Source organism: Triturus cristatus, chromosome 12 (genome assembly GCF_964204655.1).
Source record: "Triturus cristatus chromosome 12, aTriCri1.1, whole genome shotgun sequence".
Lineage (NCBI taxonomy): Eukaryota > Metazoa > Chordata > Amphibia > Caudata > Salamandridae > Triturus > Triturus cristatus.
Window position 1 is genome coordinate 785070525 of NC_140595.1, and position 17324 is coordinate 785087848.

The 17324-nt window shown below is 44.7% G+C and overlaps 1 long non-coding RNA gene across 2 annotated transcripts in view; it reads right to left on the reverse strand.

The window, feature by feature from the left end:
• Window positions 1–8894: 8894 nt before the first annotated feature.
• The window catches only part of LOC146782835 (uncharacterized), a 36420-nt gene continuing 27990 nt past the window's right edge, over window positions 8895–17324 (reverse strand). The window contains exon 5 of one of the 2 annotated variants that reach the window (XR_014971965.1): window positions 8895–17311. This is a non-coding gene — a long non-coding RNA (uncharacterized LOC146782835). Of the gene's footprint in view, window positions 17318–17324 lie in introns of both variants that reach the window. The other variant, XR_014971964.1, reaches the window with a different exon arrangement.

Sequence of the window (17324 nt, forward strand, 5' to 3'; positions counted from 1 at the left end):
AGGTTGGTTACTTTTGTCGATTCCTGGGAACTCCTGGGAATTGATAATCGCTGCTCAGAACAAAGTGCGTCAAGAACGTCACGGACGGTTTGTAGAGGATGGCATTCTTTAAGCTGGTGGAAGAAGAAAGGGTGTTGGCACAGAGATCAGAGTTAAGGAGGGTCGTGCGAACAAAATGTTTTCTGTTTCAGGTGTTTTTGTTATTCCTAACTGTATCTATGTTATTGGTGGGCGGAGTGTATTTCGGGGTATCGAAATTCTTGCTTTCTGTTTCGCCTACCTCTTCTCCTAATCTAAGTTCCCGCACTACTGTTTCCCCACATTCTTTTCATCCTTTGCCTCAACACGAACAGGTTAGACGTGCGGAATTCAGGAATAATTCTTTTGTCCAACTCCTACATCAGCATCAGTTAGTGGTGAATACTACAAATTGTTGGGTATGTGGGTTAATGCCACACACCATGGATAGGGGTATTCCGTACTTGGTCCTTCCATACAGTTCCCAGGGTTCAGCTCGAGCATTCCAAACCATGTTTCGCAGTGCACTAGACTCTTACCCTAGTCGAGAGCCACGATCTGTCAAGTCCGGTCCTGGTCCGTACCACAAGCCTCTGGCGATAGCCATAGCAGATCTGGACAGAGATATTTTCGATGTATCACTCATTCCAGACGAAGAAGTACAGGCTTATAAGGATCTGAGTGAGGCTGAGTATGGTACGTCAGTGGGGGATAGACAGTTGAAGAGCTCGTCCCCTATATGGATTGTACCGCACCTTGGTAATTTCTGTTTGCAAGGTTTGGGTCGAAATCCGAGAGCACAACTTGGGAACAGTGCTTGCACTGAAACGTATGTTCTACCGATGCTCTCTTCCCCTGTTTTTCTGACCGCCAAGGGCACCTATTTTGTGTGTTATGAGCGCGCATATACATGGTTACCCCGCGACTTTTCGGGTACCTGTTATATTGCGAATCTCTTACCTCCGACCTTCACAGTTGCTTCTGACTATCACAAAACCAGAGTCGTGAGAGGCGTAATCAGCAAAGAGGATACTGCTGGTCAAGAAGCAGGAGACTTCTTTAAGGGTTTCCTGCCGTTTTGGGGACCTATGGTTAATAGTAGGAACCTAAGACAGTTGACCCGTGTGGTGGAATCGACCGCTAATATTACTGCAAACGCCCTTGGTAATCTAACAGCGGAACTACAGGCGGATAGACTCATGACGTTGCAGAACCGTATGGTTCTAGACGTTGTTCTTGCAGATCGAGGGGGTGTGTGTAAAATTATCCATTCGAGTTGTTGCATTTTCATCCCTGACAATGCTCCGACTGTATATCAAGCCATCTCGCAGTTGCATAAGATTTCCGAGTCCATACACGTGGACGAAGGTAATTGGACGCTTCTAGGATGGTTTTGGGGCCTGATGTCAACTTGGGGTTGGAGTATTCTGATGATTGTAGGGGCTGTTGTAGCGTTTCTGTTCACGTGTTGTCTTTGTGTTCAGTGTGGTCCTGCCTTATGTGGCCAATGTGCTGCGACGTGTATAAGGCGGCCATCTGTTACCAAAGAGACATTGATGGATAGAATGATGTTTCAGCAGCATCTGAACGATCTGATGAATATCGATATAGATTCTGATCTAGACTAGTGCTTGCCTACATGAGGGCAAAAGGAGCGTCTGAGGTTCCGTGTGAGACGGGACGGCACTTTTGAGTGGTGACGAATATGGACGAGTGTGGTATCTATGAACCGCAAATGACGAGTACAGTGGGTGTGCGAAGTTTCGCTATGCAGCCTTGTACGGTTCGTCTCATTTTTGTGTTCGTTCATTCGAACCCTCGGGTTCCATTTTAGATACAGCGTCCATTTTGTTTTCTTGCCCTCAAGTAGCCAGCGAACGGGCTTTTGTCCGTTTCGTGACCCTGGGACTTTCAAGATAGTATGAAGGACACGTGTTTCTTCGAGGTGACTTTTATGACGAGGGGAATGACACGAGTAAGGCAGATGGCCCCGCTCGAGGCTCATCTTGCCGCTCCGGTCTATTGTTTCAGTCACGCATACATTAGACACGAGGTCTTTGATCCCTCTCTCGAGTTTCCTTTATTGCCTCTAACATTCTTTTCTAATCTGTTGTGCATCCTCATCCTTTCCTCGCATCCTGTTTTCCGTCCTTCCTCTTAATGTGTTTATTGCGGAGGGGATATGTTTTTACAGTTGGGAACCGGCAAGACTGTTGTAATTATGTTCCGGCCTCCTGAAACATGAACGCGACCCTTTTTGAAGTTTATTGTGGGAACTGAGTTGTAACCTTTGTTCGCCATACTGCGCTATGGCAAAAACGTGTATAAAAGGAGCGACCCACTTCTACGAATTTGAAGCAGTCTCCGAGAACCTACACGCTGTGTACTTCTTGTGACTTCTGTATCCCTGCAGTAAATAAACGCTGATCTCTGACGTCACTGGAAGTGTCCCGTGTCTCTGTGTCTTGTACGCCAGAACAGGTAACCTACGAAGGTTTCAGGTGTTGTCCCCTGGCACCGCTGGGTCTTCAGAAAACCCAGTCCTTCACCATGATGTGGCCTGCTCTGCTTGTGCCCCCCCCCCGTGGTCATCCTCTACAGGTCTGGGTGTGAGGAAGGACCCAGTGGGAGAGGGAAGCTCTGGCCAGTGGAGGTGCCAGGGTGAAGACTGGTAACCAGTGACAGGCATACTTGCCAGGTAAGCCTGACCATTGATGCACAATTCTTCCCCTGCCCCCTTCTTTTCTTCTCTTCACCACGACTCCCTCTACCACAACCTGGGCATGGGGAAGGCAGACTGGAAACAGCCCATGTAGTGATTTAAGCCCCACAGAGGATGCTGAGCATATATGGTGGATGGTAGCCTTCCGAATACCCCAGGGTCGTCACAAGATACAGGGGAACAGGATGACGATATGAAATTGCTCCTCAGGGCCATGTAAGAAAGCCTCATCTTGGAGAGATATTAACATTGATGCCCACAATGTTCAAATAGACACTCAAACACCTAAGTTGGAAGGAGTTAAACAGCACATCTCCACTGCGGAGGATGACCGCATTCAAAGGACAAACAGTACAAAATATGGAGAAAGTTCTCAGTTATAGCAGCAAAAAGCAAAGTATTAAAAGCAGGGTCCAAACGCAACAATATAACGAAGGGTGTCTGAGTCCACCAATACAGAAAGACTACGTTGAGTGCGTGCTGTTGACTGTCTGGTGAAGAGGCATACTCCCACATGCTATTAGCAGAATGGCCCATAGATCACTGGTGAGCAGACCTCCACCTATGGTGCCAGTAAGACCCATCGTACCGTGCCTACTCAAATTCACTGTAACACAACTCCTGTCTGGCATGAGAAACGTGTAATTTGAATTTTAACGGCAACCCTAGATCACTCATTACAGACTTTACAATTGCTATCCAGGACACCAGGCGAATATTTGTCCAATCAAATAGAAGCTTCTCCAAGCTAACACACAAGATGCCATACAGAAAGTCTGCAGCTGGAGAGAGAACGATAACCCAACACAACCCCAATTAGTAATTTGTGTAGGTGCTGGTCACAGGTGCTCCTTCAACCAATGTTCAGCAGCTTGAGATGCAACTGCACCCTAATGCAGATCAGTTCATTGAGTAAAGGCACACTAACATCATTCGTTTTCGATAAGAAAACCAAATGTTCCAGTGGTAAATTAATATCTTTCTTTATTCTTCATTATACAAAACCTATCCACAACCAGTGTGTTATATTCCTTTATAATAAGCAGAACTACTTAAGATCTGTACAATATTAAAATAATTGGAACTCATACACACACCATGGACAAATGCCAAATTGCATATTAAAAATACTATAAAATTATTATATTTACACTCATTTTGGAATCAAAGACACTTCCAACCAATACTCATACGTGTCACAGAATTTCCCAATGTATAGTAATGCCCTACATTAAACAACCAACCAAATGTTGCACTAATTCAACATTTCATGAATGATTCATATTAATTAAAAGGAGAGAGTTACAAACCAACAAATTTCAAACAATTCCGCCGATTATGTGCACATCCACCTAAAGAAGTGCACATCCGTACCAGGTCTGGTGGGGCAATACTTTACTTTGCCAATGCCGTTTCTTCCATTCTTCATGGTTTTTGTCTTACTTTTTTAGTCATTCTTGCGAAGGACGTAGATTAGGCAGGGAGTTTGGGGGGGGTGTGAATCTCAAAATTTCCCAACTGAAAATGCAGTGAGCCGCAGGATGATTGGGTGAGATGATCAAGGTTGGAGATCTACTGTTCCCATGAGGAGCTGGGGGTCAGTACCAATCTGCATTAGGTGGGCCTCTGTGGATGATTTAGAGTTTGGCAAGCAGGTACTCTATTGCAACAGTGAGTTCCCTGTCAGCCAAAGCCAATGTCAGGTGGACAGCACATCTTGCGTCGCCGGAACAAAATTTACTGCATCCTTGTAAATTTCCTCCAACGGCCCGACAGAGTAGGTGAGGTCAGAGATGAGCCATTTGGCCGTCCACCCTATTTAGAATGGACATCGGATGGCTTTTCTTTTTTTTTTTTTTAAACTGTCACTGCCAGTTATATCTTGAAGGCAAGGGATAGCTAAAAAACAAACAGAAAATTACCCCCACCCACACCAAGAGAGTAACGTATTTAAGGGCACTACTAATTGAAGGCGATATTTTGTTTCTGGTGAGACAAAAATCAGACTGAGGAACTCATTCTCCCGGGATCCTATTGGTTGAAACTCAATTTACAACAATCATAGCCCTAAATGGTGGGAAGCTAGGAAACAAGTTAAACTACGAAAACTCGTTGAATACCTGCAGAGAGATCTATTATGGGATGGTAGGCCGCGGATAGTACTCAGTAAGCTTACACTCGGATGGTATGATGGGGGTATCGCCCTGCCTGACATTAGGAAGTACTACTGGGTAGCACATCTGGCGGCAATCAACCAATGCCAATACGGAAATGGGGATGACCCAGCATACGGCATGGATAGATGGTTACTGCCCGGTGGTGGGTTCACGAGTGCACTTTACTCCAAACCAACTAGATTCACACTCACAGGGCCCACGAAGCACGCTGTACAGCTATGGCACGTAATCAATAGAGCGCTAGGATGGGCCAATAGGCTCACCATGGCCACCCCCCTTTGGGACACTGAACAGTTGGGAACTTTGGGGCGAACAAAGGGGTTTGACAAATGGGACCTCATAGGTATCTCGAATATAAGGGACCTCTGGGGGAGGGATGGAGTGGTACCGTTCCTGACACTACAACAGACATATGGACTGGCTGAATCAGAGCGCTTTCGCTATAAACAGATTAAACACTCCCTGCAGGCCAACATCCCGGTTGGTACGGAACTGCCTGAGGCATCCCCACTCGAGGACCGGCTGCTCGACGGGCACATACCAGAAAAATGCATATCCCTCACATATAAAAAGCTTATACACCACACCCCTGATCCCCTCACTGCACTAAGAGAGAAATGGGTAAGAGATGGTCTTGAGATGGACGATTAGGAATGGCAGGAGGCACTCTCGTCGCCAAAAGAAGTGGCCATCTCTGCTAAACTCAAGCTGGTTCAACTCAAGATCCTACACAGGGTTTATCTCACGGAGAAGCAATAATTGCTTATGGGCAAAAGCGTGGATGGGCAGTAAAGGAGACGGTGTGGGATGGAAGGCGGATTCCTGCACATTCTTTGGGAATGCCCGTTAATCCAAGACTACTGGCGAAAAATCTTGAAATGTATGAGCACGATCTGGGGAGTTCCTCTTATGCCCGAGGCCAAGAGATGCCTTTTGAACATTTGGTAGCCCACAGACCTAAATGTGAAGGGGGGGATATGGGCCACACTTGGGCAGATGGTCACTAAGCGTAATATAGCGCAGTCATGGGGAGCCGCTGTGCGACCGAAACTAAAGAAGTGGAAAGAGGACATGGACTGGTGTATGGTGAGGGAGAAAACAGTATGTAGCTCGGGGATGCCCTCAAAAATGGATTGCAATATGGTTTAGATGGAATGTGTATCGGGGGAGATTGTGCGAGCTCCCATCTATCCCATCTCCCGAAGATCATTGTATGGTGTAAAATCACACTGCCAGACTGGTACTTTGCATGAAATACCGAAAGTAATGTACTGATGCCTCTCAAGAACGACAACTATTATAATGTACGATACATGATTCTGTAACGCATGACCCTGTTTGTTTAATTTCAATAAATAGAGTTATAAAAAAAAAACTACCAAACTCCCCTGCAACTTGCAGGATGTCACTTAGCTGTCAATCATGCACTGAAACTATTTGCTCATCAGAGAAATTGAGATGCCTACAAAATATTTTCCCCATGTCTTAATCCTGGAAGCAGATGAATTTGTAAAATAATGAAGTGCCCTTGCACAAAGTGTTTCTCAGTAATCTGCAGTCAATGCTGACAAATGTCAGAATTGCAGAAAACCAAGGCTGCGGAGTTCTCTTTTGGGGCAAAAGAGCGATGCCCCACCCCTCCTGCGATTCGCCACATACAATAATGTATAATATATAATATATATTCTTTACCTGTCACAAAATAAAACGCTTTGCTAGAGTGTCTTGGAGGGTGGGGCAGGTCCATGGCAGCTGATTGGCAGCAGGGACGAGGAATGCCCTAAGATCCGAAGTGCACATGAAAACTGGACGACTAGCTTGTTATGGCCAGCCCGACATGCGCACTTGAGGCCTTTTCAACTGGTGCTGTGTTAAGAATCTGTGGAAATGCAGACACAATTCCCCAGTGTACTAATGAGCGCTGGGTTTGCCTGCCTGAACCAATCTTGGCACTGCTCTCATGTTGTTGACTATTACAAACACGAGAGCAGGATCTACATTGGTTAGGTTAGCTGGCTTCAGTCTCTCTGCGGGCCCACGCTACGAAGGGTGCAAATGTGAAAGTTCTTTGCAGGAGTTCTCCGTGCAGTAGCTGCCTCCGCACTCTGCTGTACTTCAATGGCACCACTGTTACTACATGGATCCGAGCACTAGTATAAGAATTGCAGGCACAAGCAAAGAACTGCGGTAGGTACTCTAGAACTTTGTGTTGTTTTTCCTGATAATACAGCGAAAACCACAAGAGCGCCAGATTGCAAAGAAAAACACGTCCATGTATGGAGCACGGTACTAACAACAACTCGAGATCTTGAGCACTGCATACGCATTTATTTTATCCCGATTATTGTTATTTTGATTCAGACTGAGAAACCCCGAGCTATAGTGATTTGTCGAGGATCACACACGTTTAATAAAATATGGAAATTGCAGTTAGATTAGAACTCCATATTCCTGTTCAGCACTCACTAATTAAGCCCACATTTCCTTCTTCGGTGCATCTAATTACACACCCACCTCAACAGTAAGTGATGCACCGTGTGAGCTGCCGCATTGGTTTTCTTTTCTCTGTGCATCATAGAAGTCTACACACCACCACGCTACGTTTCCCTGCCTTGTTTTTGGCATGAAGGAGAGTGATTTCCACAGATCCCAGAGGCCTCTTCATGCCCGGTAGCCTCCCCCACCTTTTTGTCGTGGCTGCTACCAGCCTGAGTGAGCAGCCCGCATGCAGGCTGGTGGGGGGAGGAAGTGTTTTAATGCAGTACTGAATCACAAGTGACTCACTTGGAACCAGTGGTTTAGCAAGGGAGGGGTGGGGGGGGGGGTGTGGCCTACCCTGGGTGGCATGAGTTTTGGGGGCAGCAGCCCCCCTGCTCTTACCAGTGGACACGCAGGTCGTCAAACACAGGATTTGTTTGACAGCAAACCCCCCCACTCTCTTACACCCACCTCATTATTTTTGACTAGACTTTAGATACCTACAACTCACCACTTTTGATAGCCATCAGCCGCCACTACTTGATTCTATCACATGCTATTTTATTTCACCACCCTACACTCCCTTGCCCTTTACTTCACTCTTCAGGTTTTTTCATCGACGTTTTCTTCCTTTGATTGTTTTTCCATTTTTCTCTTCCTCCTTTCTTCCTCCTGTTTTTTCCTTCCTTGCATTGGGTCAAAGTCTGATGAGGAAAAAAGTGCAGGTCTCAAAAAAGGAGTTTGGTGGGCCCCACCTACAACCACCGGTTCAAATAAAGTACTACTTTGAAATGCATTCCTCAATCAGGAGTGTGACTGCTTGCAGAAAAAAAGTGTTGTTAATCAACCTCATGTCTAAACCATATCCTGTTCCCCGACTCTTTCAGAAGGACTTTGTAGCCTCTCCGAGGATTGGAAGAAATCCACGTAATTTTTAAACCCTTCAAGCTTCTAGGACTTCATGTAAGGTTTGAGATCCCTAGCTTTCTGCAAGTCCACAACCTGTTTTACAGACTCATGTGATCCACTTGTTCAAGTGAGCAAGAGTCTAGCGCTTAAACAAGTCACTCAAGGATAAAAAGGCCTGAAATGGTTCACTGTATTTTTTTTTTTACGCAACACAGATTTTTCCAGTTACTCTGCCTCTGGGCGCAGTTGTGACGTTCAAAGATGTCCTCAGGATTAGTAGTACAAAGGGATACCCCCTCTCAAACTCATAGGTAAGCATACTTTGCATAATGTGACCGGTACCACACCCTTTTCCCAAGGGTGATGAATTTATATTAATTTCATTATTCATTTTGCACCAGTGGCAACTGTGATTGTATATCTAATTTGCCAATGTACGGTGATTCTGAATATTCTGTGCGGGTACATGATAATTGTAGGACTTACTGTTCTAGCACTACAAACACGGACATAGTCTCATCACAACGTTGCCCAAAAACATAAATGCAACAAACTTATCATGAAAATGTAAATATTTATTAAGTATTGTAAACAATTATAGCTGTGAGACTTTGTTAAAAAGAGCAGTGAACACAAGGACAAGCAACATGGAAAAGAACAAAATACTGTAGAATACATATACGATAAAGCGCAGCAGCACATTTTGGAAACTATTGAGTACTATAAGTGACTAACAATAATAAACCAACCAGGAGAACTTGGTGAAACAAAGTCAGATAGTCAAAAATGCATTTTTATTGAGTTCATTAAACTTTTAAAAATAAGTATATATTTATATACCCATCCGAATTACAATCGTTAGGTTTAAATGTAATTATAGTAGGTTATATTTAAATTTAACTTGCTTTGTTAAAATAAAATACAATGAGAGGGCTCTTCACAGTCAAGAGAGGACTCATATATAGTTGTTGCTTTCAATTGTTCTGGTATACAATGCGTTCCAATACATGCTTAGCCTGCTCAACACAAGGGTATGCAAATGAACCCTCATTTTAAACACGATTTAGGTAAACACAACTCCCGCCTTTATGGGCATTGGCATTCTTTCAAAAATCAGAACATATACCATGTTTATAAAGTAATTGAACAAAATGAGCAAATACAGATAACAAATTACTACAAACGTTCACAGAGGTAAGGCTACAGTAAACAGGTCTTCCAGTGGGACTAGAGAGCAATGGCTGATTTATGAGTGAAGAACGACTGGATAGTGACCACTCAACGTCTCACATGGGTCTTACTCAAACTTGTCAACCTTGCCCATTGCTGGATCCAAAGCCCTGAAGAAGACTATCCAAGGCCCTAAGGGTCAGAATGAGAGATCCTTAGTCCCCAAAAGTCACACTCAAGCACACCAGTCTGCCTAGCTAGTGCTGGATGGAACCTTCTTTAGCAAACTAACACCCTCCAAAAGTGCTTAATTTGTAAAAGAATTAATAATGGTGCCAAAACCTCTGTTCAGAAGCCCAAGGCTGGTGCTGTTAAATGTTGGCATGCCCAATATGAAGGCTACATAGTTTTTAAATCCACCTCATGCCTCTTTTTAAATCACTACCAGACACTCCCTGCCCTTTTATTTCACTCCTGCATTCTCCCTTCACAAAATCTAGCAGTCTCCCTACTTACGTCTCTCTATTTTGTTTGTCTTTCTCTTCTTCTCAGTAAATGTCTGAAGCAAAAAAATAAGCGATGGTCCTCAAAATGAGTGCTGGCCACCACTATCTCAAATTATTCACTGCCCACGTGTGTCCTACCGCTAGAAGATCCCAGTCCAGTAACATAACAGGTCTGCAAATTTTAACTACATAGATCAAGCAGCGTTTTAAGACAATCCTTGCTCCAACTTGAGCCATATAAAGATTGATACCAGTTACCCATTTTGAATGGCAGAAAGCAGTTTAGATGCATATGGCTAGAAACCAGTATCTGCTGACAGGCTGCAGCACTCTGTACTAATGGTAGCATTATCAGATACAAAGGAACTTCACTTGCAGGTCATTCCCCAAGATAAGGCATGTCAACACAAAGTGATGAACTAGTAACTTAAGATATGGGTGGTGAGTGGTAGTACTCACTCCACCAGATGTCATTTGTACAAAAATCACCACCACCCTGTTGGTAGCAGCCACTCAGATCTACATGTTTGCTAACATTTGCACCTGGGTGACACTGAGTCTACGGACACCAAAGTTAAGGCCCACTCTGAAGAACCATAGGAGGTCGACTGACCTCCTCATGTTCAATTCAGACTACCCTATGTTACACTGTCTATGTTGCGCTTTAGATAGCCTTCCTTCATCCAGTCCATTAGTTCAACTGCACAAGATGTCTAGGACCCAAATACAGAGATGACTTGGCAAATAATGCAGGATTGGGGCAAGAGCATAGATTCCACTGGTGCAGCAAAAGCAGTGGCACCAGGGCCCACTGGACCCTGATTATTGCTGTATTTTCTCTTTCAAACAGCCGCAAGGGTCAAATGTCCCTCTGTGTGCTAGGATCCATGACGCTGGCTATGCTACTTGCTGGGTGTACAGGTTGTAGTATAGTAGGCAGGTGGAAAGGCTTTGCTGAATAATTCTCAAAGCTCCAAAACACAGCCCGAGCAATGCTTAAGGAACCTGCAAGAAGAGGTCAAAAGGAAGATCAGAAGTCCACCTTTATTAACTCCTTCCTGTCAAACCCCAGATCCAGGTCACAATTATTTTCTCAAAAGTACCATGTGCCATTAGGAAGTGTCCGAACCGGTCTGACATGGTGTCTTTCCTGCTCAATGGATGAGAGTCTACAGCACACTGGGAGGCGCTTTACAGACTGACTGACACCTGTAGCAGAATCACATAGTTCTAGAGTCTTCTAAACTGGGCAATCACTCATAAGATCCTCACTCGCACTTGACAGAGGCAACAGGAGTGAATCAGATGCATAGGCAAGTTGCTGGCTGGCTATAATAGTTAAATCTGATCAGTGTCTGAATGTTGTGTGGGTGCGCAGTGTATGCTGCAGGAACTGCACAGCCGGTGCACTTTAAGCAGGTCATTGTGACTAAGACCCAACATGTGGTGAGCAAAGGCCAATATGATTTCATGTTCTGGCACTGCACATGCCTGCACTAACAAAACCTGAATACTCTTGCATACTCTTAAATAGGTTCAGTCTCCAAACAAAATTTAAAACCTTCCCAGCAAAACCTTCTAAACAAAGCGGTCTTCCCTTCCCATGGACACAGTGAAAGCCAGAAAGATATGTCCAACAGTAGGAGCCCCAGCAAAGGACCATTTGAGATGAGTGGATGCACTGCATATCCCAGACTATGTACGCTCTCCCTCTTCACATTCACTGCTTTTGGGGAACCCAAAGATCCTCTCAATAGATTAGACAGCCACATGATTTTCAAGGGTGGTAGCATTCTGACTGATTCTCCCTACAATATTCCCAATATACATCCTCCAAAAGCTAGTGTTTTCGCGCTCCTTAGGTGAATGAAACACATCTAAGAAGTTCGGGGAACGGTGGGATGGAGTTGTAGTACTCTTGCTGCTTTGACCCTGAGAGGGCTAGATCAACCCTGTTGCTGTCCCCTGGCAGAAAGAGGAGGAAGCCCTGGGGAGAGGACCTGTCTGACTTGGACCCAACCAGAGTAATAGTCAACACAACCGCAATGAGCACCTGCTTGAGGAGACATAGGAAACCCAAAATTGAGACAAAGATCCCCACTGCAACCAAGAATGAATAAAACAAACCATTAGACAAGGAGGGGTGCCTAGAGGATGCCTGCTTGGCAAACTGGATCCCTTGCTCTGTATTACGTGCACCTGACACTGGCATAACAAAATGACAAGTTCAGTAAGCACCTCTGAGGGAACATGAAATGGAGGATTTAAGATTATCTAGGGTAACTCAGTTCGAAACCTTCTTCCGGGAGAAATATACTCCATAAGAGTGATAACATGGCCCTCTTGCACCCAAGCTTCTTGGCTTGCTGCCAGCAGGGTCAGTCTGGTCGTTTTGCTTTCAGGGCTGTGGTTTGCGCTCTATATTCCAAATGATGCCAGAGATCATATTTACTATTATCATGGTTCCCTCCATAAATCAGGACCTGGCTCAGTCATGCTCTGTTGGCACAGAGCCCAGTGCTGCAGAAGGAGTCTTGGGTGAGTCACTGTACCAAAACTCTTGATCATGACTGGCACCGTGCATATTTTGATACACAGACCCATTCAATATTTGGATACACAGGCTCAGGACTTTCTGAATTATGGCCGAAACTGCACTGTGTACAAGTCTTTGTGTTGCATTTACTTTCCCCACATCTGTGGTCTCTTAGCAAATATAAAGACTGTCTGTCCACTGAAACCTCTGGTGGAGGAGCTAGCTGTGCTTCGACGCTACTCAGAAACCAGAGCAAATGCTACAGCTTTTATTTTTTGTTAACAAAATCTTATTGTGGTTTCTAATAATACAAACACCTGTGTGGGTCAAATGTCATAACCATATGCACTTCAAAATGTGTTATGTACCTGTTGGCTTATGTGCACTGTGACAATATACAAGGATGACTATGCATGGGACTTCTAAGTACATTAATAACCCATCCCAGCATGAATGTTGCGTCCCCACAACCCTACCGCCACCTAGAACATATCCCAGCCCGAAGGTAATCTGCAGAACCATATTTTCCTCTTACACAACCTGGTCCTACATTGAACATCCTTGCTTATGACACCTTGCACTTACTAGGGTGTGAAATTAGTGTGTCTATGATTGCCCCTCACCTGGCTTGCTCTATGGCAGTGGGGAATGATCAGAAGTATCAGGGTCTGGCTCCTTGAGGCAATCTACAGGTGATAGAGTGCACTGGCCAGTGACCCCCAAACCCTTCTCAACTCTTGAAATACCGATCTTTCATTCTCTGCCCATTGGGTGTGGTCCTCTATCCATTGAACTAATCTAGCATCTCTAGACGCCTTCCAATGCATAGTGATTTACCGCTTTATGAGGACTAGGGCTAAATCCACAAACCTGGTAGTAATTTTACGTTTATGGGGTCTTCTTGGAGACCCGCAATAGGCACGCCAGTGCAGATTATGGGATCGACCTCATGGGAACCTCATTGATACGCTCAACGACTTATCTCAAATACATACCCAGCGAGTGACCAGACCAATCTATATGAAATGCTACAGCTTGATATTTGCAAACTAGACAATTTGATTTAGAAAGGCACTGTTGTAGCTCCTCTCTAAAGTCAGAGTTACAAAGACAAGTGTTGCAAGTGACGTTTCTGCGAGTTAAAGATCTGGCTGAAGTCATGCCACCAGTGCATTGCGGAAAGAAGGCAGCAGAATGAATGCCACTTACATTCGATATTTCCATACAAGCAATGAGTGCAATACTCAATGTTACAGCATTTATTACCATCCAGATAAGTAATGCTCAACCATTTGGGGTGCAAGGAACTTCTGGTCTTGTTTGTTGATAATGCTTACTCTATAATATGTAAACAAAGAACTGTTACTGTTTGGACATTGACCTTGTAGTGATATTCAGTTGGGTTGCACTGATTTCCTGACCCAAAAGCTGCCCCATGATTAAATCTTACCTACTCTGCCTACACAAGTTAAGACCCAAAAAGAATCCTTTGGCATTTTTAAGGAGTTCAGTAGTAGCCAAGCCTGTGGGACACAAGTGACGAGTGAAAGCAAGTAATGATTTGCCCAACGGATATGGAAAGGGCCAGACACAATGGGTCTAGGTAATTCCGGTGAAGTACAAAGGCTGTATGTGCACATTTGCATCTCCATCATTGGACAGAAGTGTCCAAGGCAATATACCATTATCCATCTTTCACATCAAGTGGATATGTCTTTCCTAGGCCCACCTCATTCAAATCCCTCTGGCTAGCCTGATCACACTCCATTGTGTCCAATTTTTCTCAAAGCACCTTGTTCATAAACCTGCTACACACATGTTCAATCCTACCCATATCCCCAGTAACACATAACAGATGTTACTAGCAGCCTGGATCCCTCTTCCATCCATGTGTGACCATTCCTCCATCAACCCCTTCCTATAAGCACTGCTCCATTCACTACCCCTGTAACCATCCTGCTTTCCACAACCCCCTATAACTGTTGTTCCTCCCACCACCCCTTTTAACCATTCCTCCTTACAACACCCTGTGTAACCACTCTTTCTCCCACCATCCCAAAGGACCACTATTCTTCTCATCCTTTATTAGACGATCAACATGCCGCCCACACTCCCTTCTAAGAAAGCTTTCATGATCTCCTCCTCCCAATGGGCAATCTTCCTCCCCCCCCCAACCCAAGTAAGTGATCTCTTTTCACTCTTTTTCATGTCAGATCTCTTACACTACTTGTGTCCCAGATCTCCTTTTCACCATACCTGAACGTGCTCCTACTGACCAAATATACCAAAGCCCTATGGAAGGTTTTATTATTCCCTGGTGACAAGTGATGGGAACTTGGCCATGTAAGACCTTTGGAACTTGAAGACTAGTGTGATCAGGAGACCACAATGGGACCCAATCTAGGGTGAGCCATGAAGAACCACATTGCTAGGCAATTTGAAAAAATTAAATTGTAGAGCGCAAAAAAACATTGATGTAAAGTGGCCCTAGTGCATGTGTGATATCAGCTATTCCTGGTTTCGTAGCCAATAGGTTGTATTTTGAGACATTTTGGTGTATAAAGGTGTGGGGACAAACAAGCTTACTGGAGTGAAAAGTGCAGATGGTTAAAACAAAATGGCGTAAATTGCCTCTAACATTGGGCTGCTTGGGAGCTATGGAAACAGTTCAACAAGTCAAAAACTATACAAGGGTAGAACATAAGGTGCAGTGCAGTCCAAGAAACTGGAGGCCATGAATGCCGAACCTGTGGTGCTGCAAAGAGTCTTAGTTGAAAAGTCAGCTAGCACAAGCCGGCACATATTACAAACCAAATGCTATTGTAGTGTGCAAAGTGCATACAAGGACTAAAAAGGGAAATTCAAGACACTGCATATGATAAAATTCAAGGGCTGAAAGGCAGTGTGTAAACATAAAATATTAGTAGCAGAATTTGACCATCCTTAAAATTCCCCAATTCAGTTCAATCTTTATTTATTTATTAACTTTTACGGAGTTTTATATAGCGCGAACTTGACCTGGTTTCGGGTATCAGAGCACTTTACGTAGCATTAGTTGCGTCACAGGAGGACACATTAATTTTTTAATTAGGCACGGGGAGATTAAGTCATTTGCCCAGAATCACAGGATGTTCAGCGCCATTGCCGAGACTCGAACCCGGTTCCCCAGATTTGAGATCGACCGCTCTAGCAATTAGGCCAACTCCTCTCCCCAATCAATGGAGATGAAAAACCTGGCAGAAAATGGCTGTCTGTGGAAGGCAGAGTCCATGCAGCTGAGATTAAGGGCCAGTTTTAAGATTACTGGGTTGGGTACAGAATATCAAGAATATTAAACACGAGTTATACTTAGAATAATTCTGTAACAGACTTTTTGTTCAACATTTAGCGCTTTGTGTTGTGCAAGCTTGTGCAGTGAACCTTTGCATCGCCGCTTCGAAGTACATGAGTTGGATACCCTGGGTTCAGCCGGGATGTCTTTCTAGGATTGCAATCCTGTAGTTGTGTGCAGGTTTCCTTCGATCTTCATAACATTTAACAGTAAATAGTGTGCAGTCCATTAGATCCTCTGTTGCCTTCGATTGCAATGGTCCACACAACCTTAAGTTGGGTCTGACCCAGCCCCCAATAGTCCAGGAATCAACCCATGATACATGCTCAGCCTAGGACAAATTCTCAAGAAAGAGTGTCATGAGAAAAAAAACGTTTAGAGGGCTGTCCTCTTCAAGAAGATCACCTCCTCAGTGAGGAGTGGGCATCTTAACACTGGCCACTAGCAATCCGAGCGAGCAGTCACTGCAGTATAGTGGTACAAATTCAGCCACAGCAAGATCTGAAGAACAGCTAGGTTCCTGTAGACATGTGTTTGCAGAGCAGCCTGGGTACCTGCAGATATAGGAGGCAGCCTTTTTAAAGCAGTGCATTCCCTACATACACAAACCAAATCAGATGACTTCTAATATAACAACTCAGTCTTTGGAGAGCAGCTGTGTGTCCTATAACCACAGGAGAGCTTTGTAGCAACTGATGCCTGCAGGAAGCATTGTTTGTAGAGTAGCTGTGCACTTGGAGAAATAGACGAGCATCTACGAGGGGCATCTGGATACCTAAGGATGCATGGAGCAATACATGAAAAGAAGCATGGTGCTGGAAGACCCAAGAAACACTCTCCGCAGAGCAAGGGTGCCTACAGAAGCATAGTCTACAAGTGGCTGCCTGTAGATACATGAAACAGTAGGTGTAGAGCAGCTGAGGTCACAGTCTATGTGAACCAGCTGGTGAGGGAACATGCTTGAAATAGTCTTTGTGGACCAGCAGGGTCCTGGCAGATACAATACGCAGTGTTTGTGGAGCAGCAGGGTCCTGGTAAATACAGGGTGCAGTCTTCCTTGTTCTCATTGATTCCTACTAATGCAAGAAGTCGTTTTTGAAGAGTGGTGGAGGGCCTCGGACACAATAAGCCATCTTTGTAAAGCAGCAGAAAGCATGCAGACAAGCAGACAGCTGGTTGCTTGTAGATAGAGGAAGCAGTATTTCAAAAGGAACAGGTTGCTACTAGGCACAGGTACAGCACCAATGCACAGGCAGTTTATGCAGAGCAGCTGGCTGCTTGCAGACACAGGAAACAATCTTCGTAGAGCAGCAGGGAGACTGCTGGCACAGGAAGCAGTTTTTGTAGAGCTGGAAGGCGCCTTAAAATACAGGAAACAAGGCACCTCATTTGCTCCCTCTGGTCTTCTATGCTCACTCTTCTGAAGGTTATTGGGGCAAGATCAATGCAGGCAGACTCTCCCATCTGTAACTGAAAT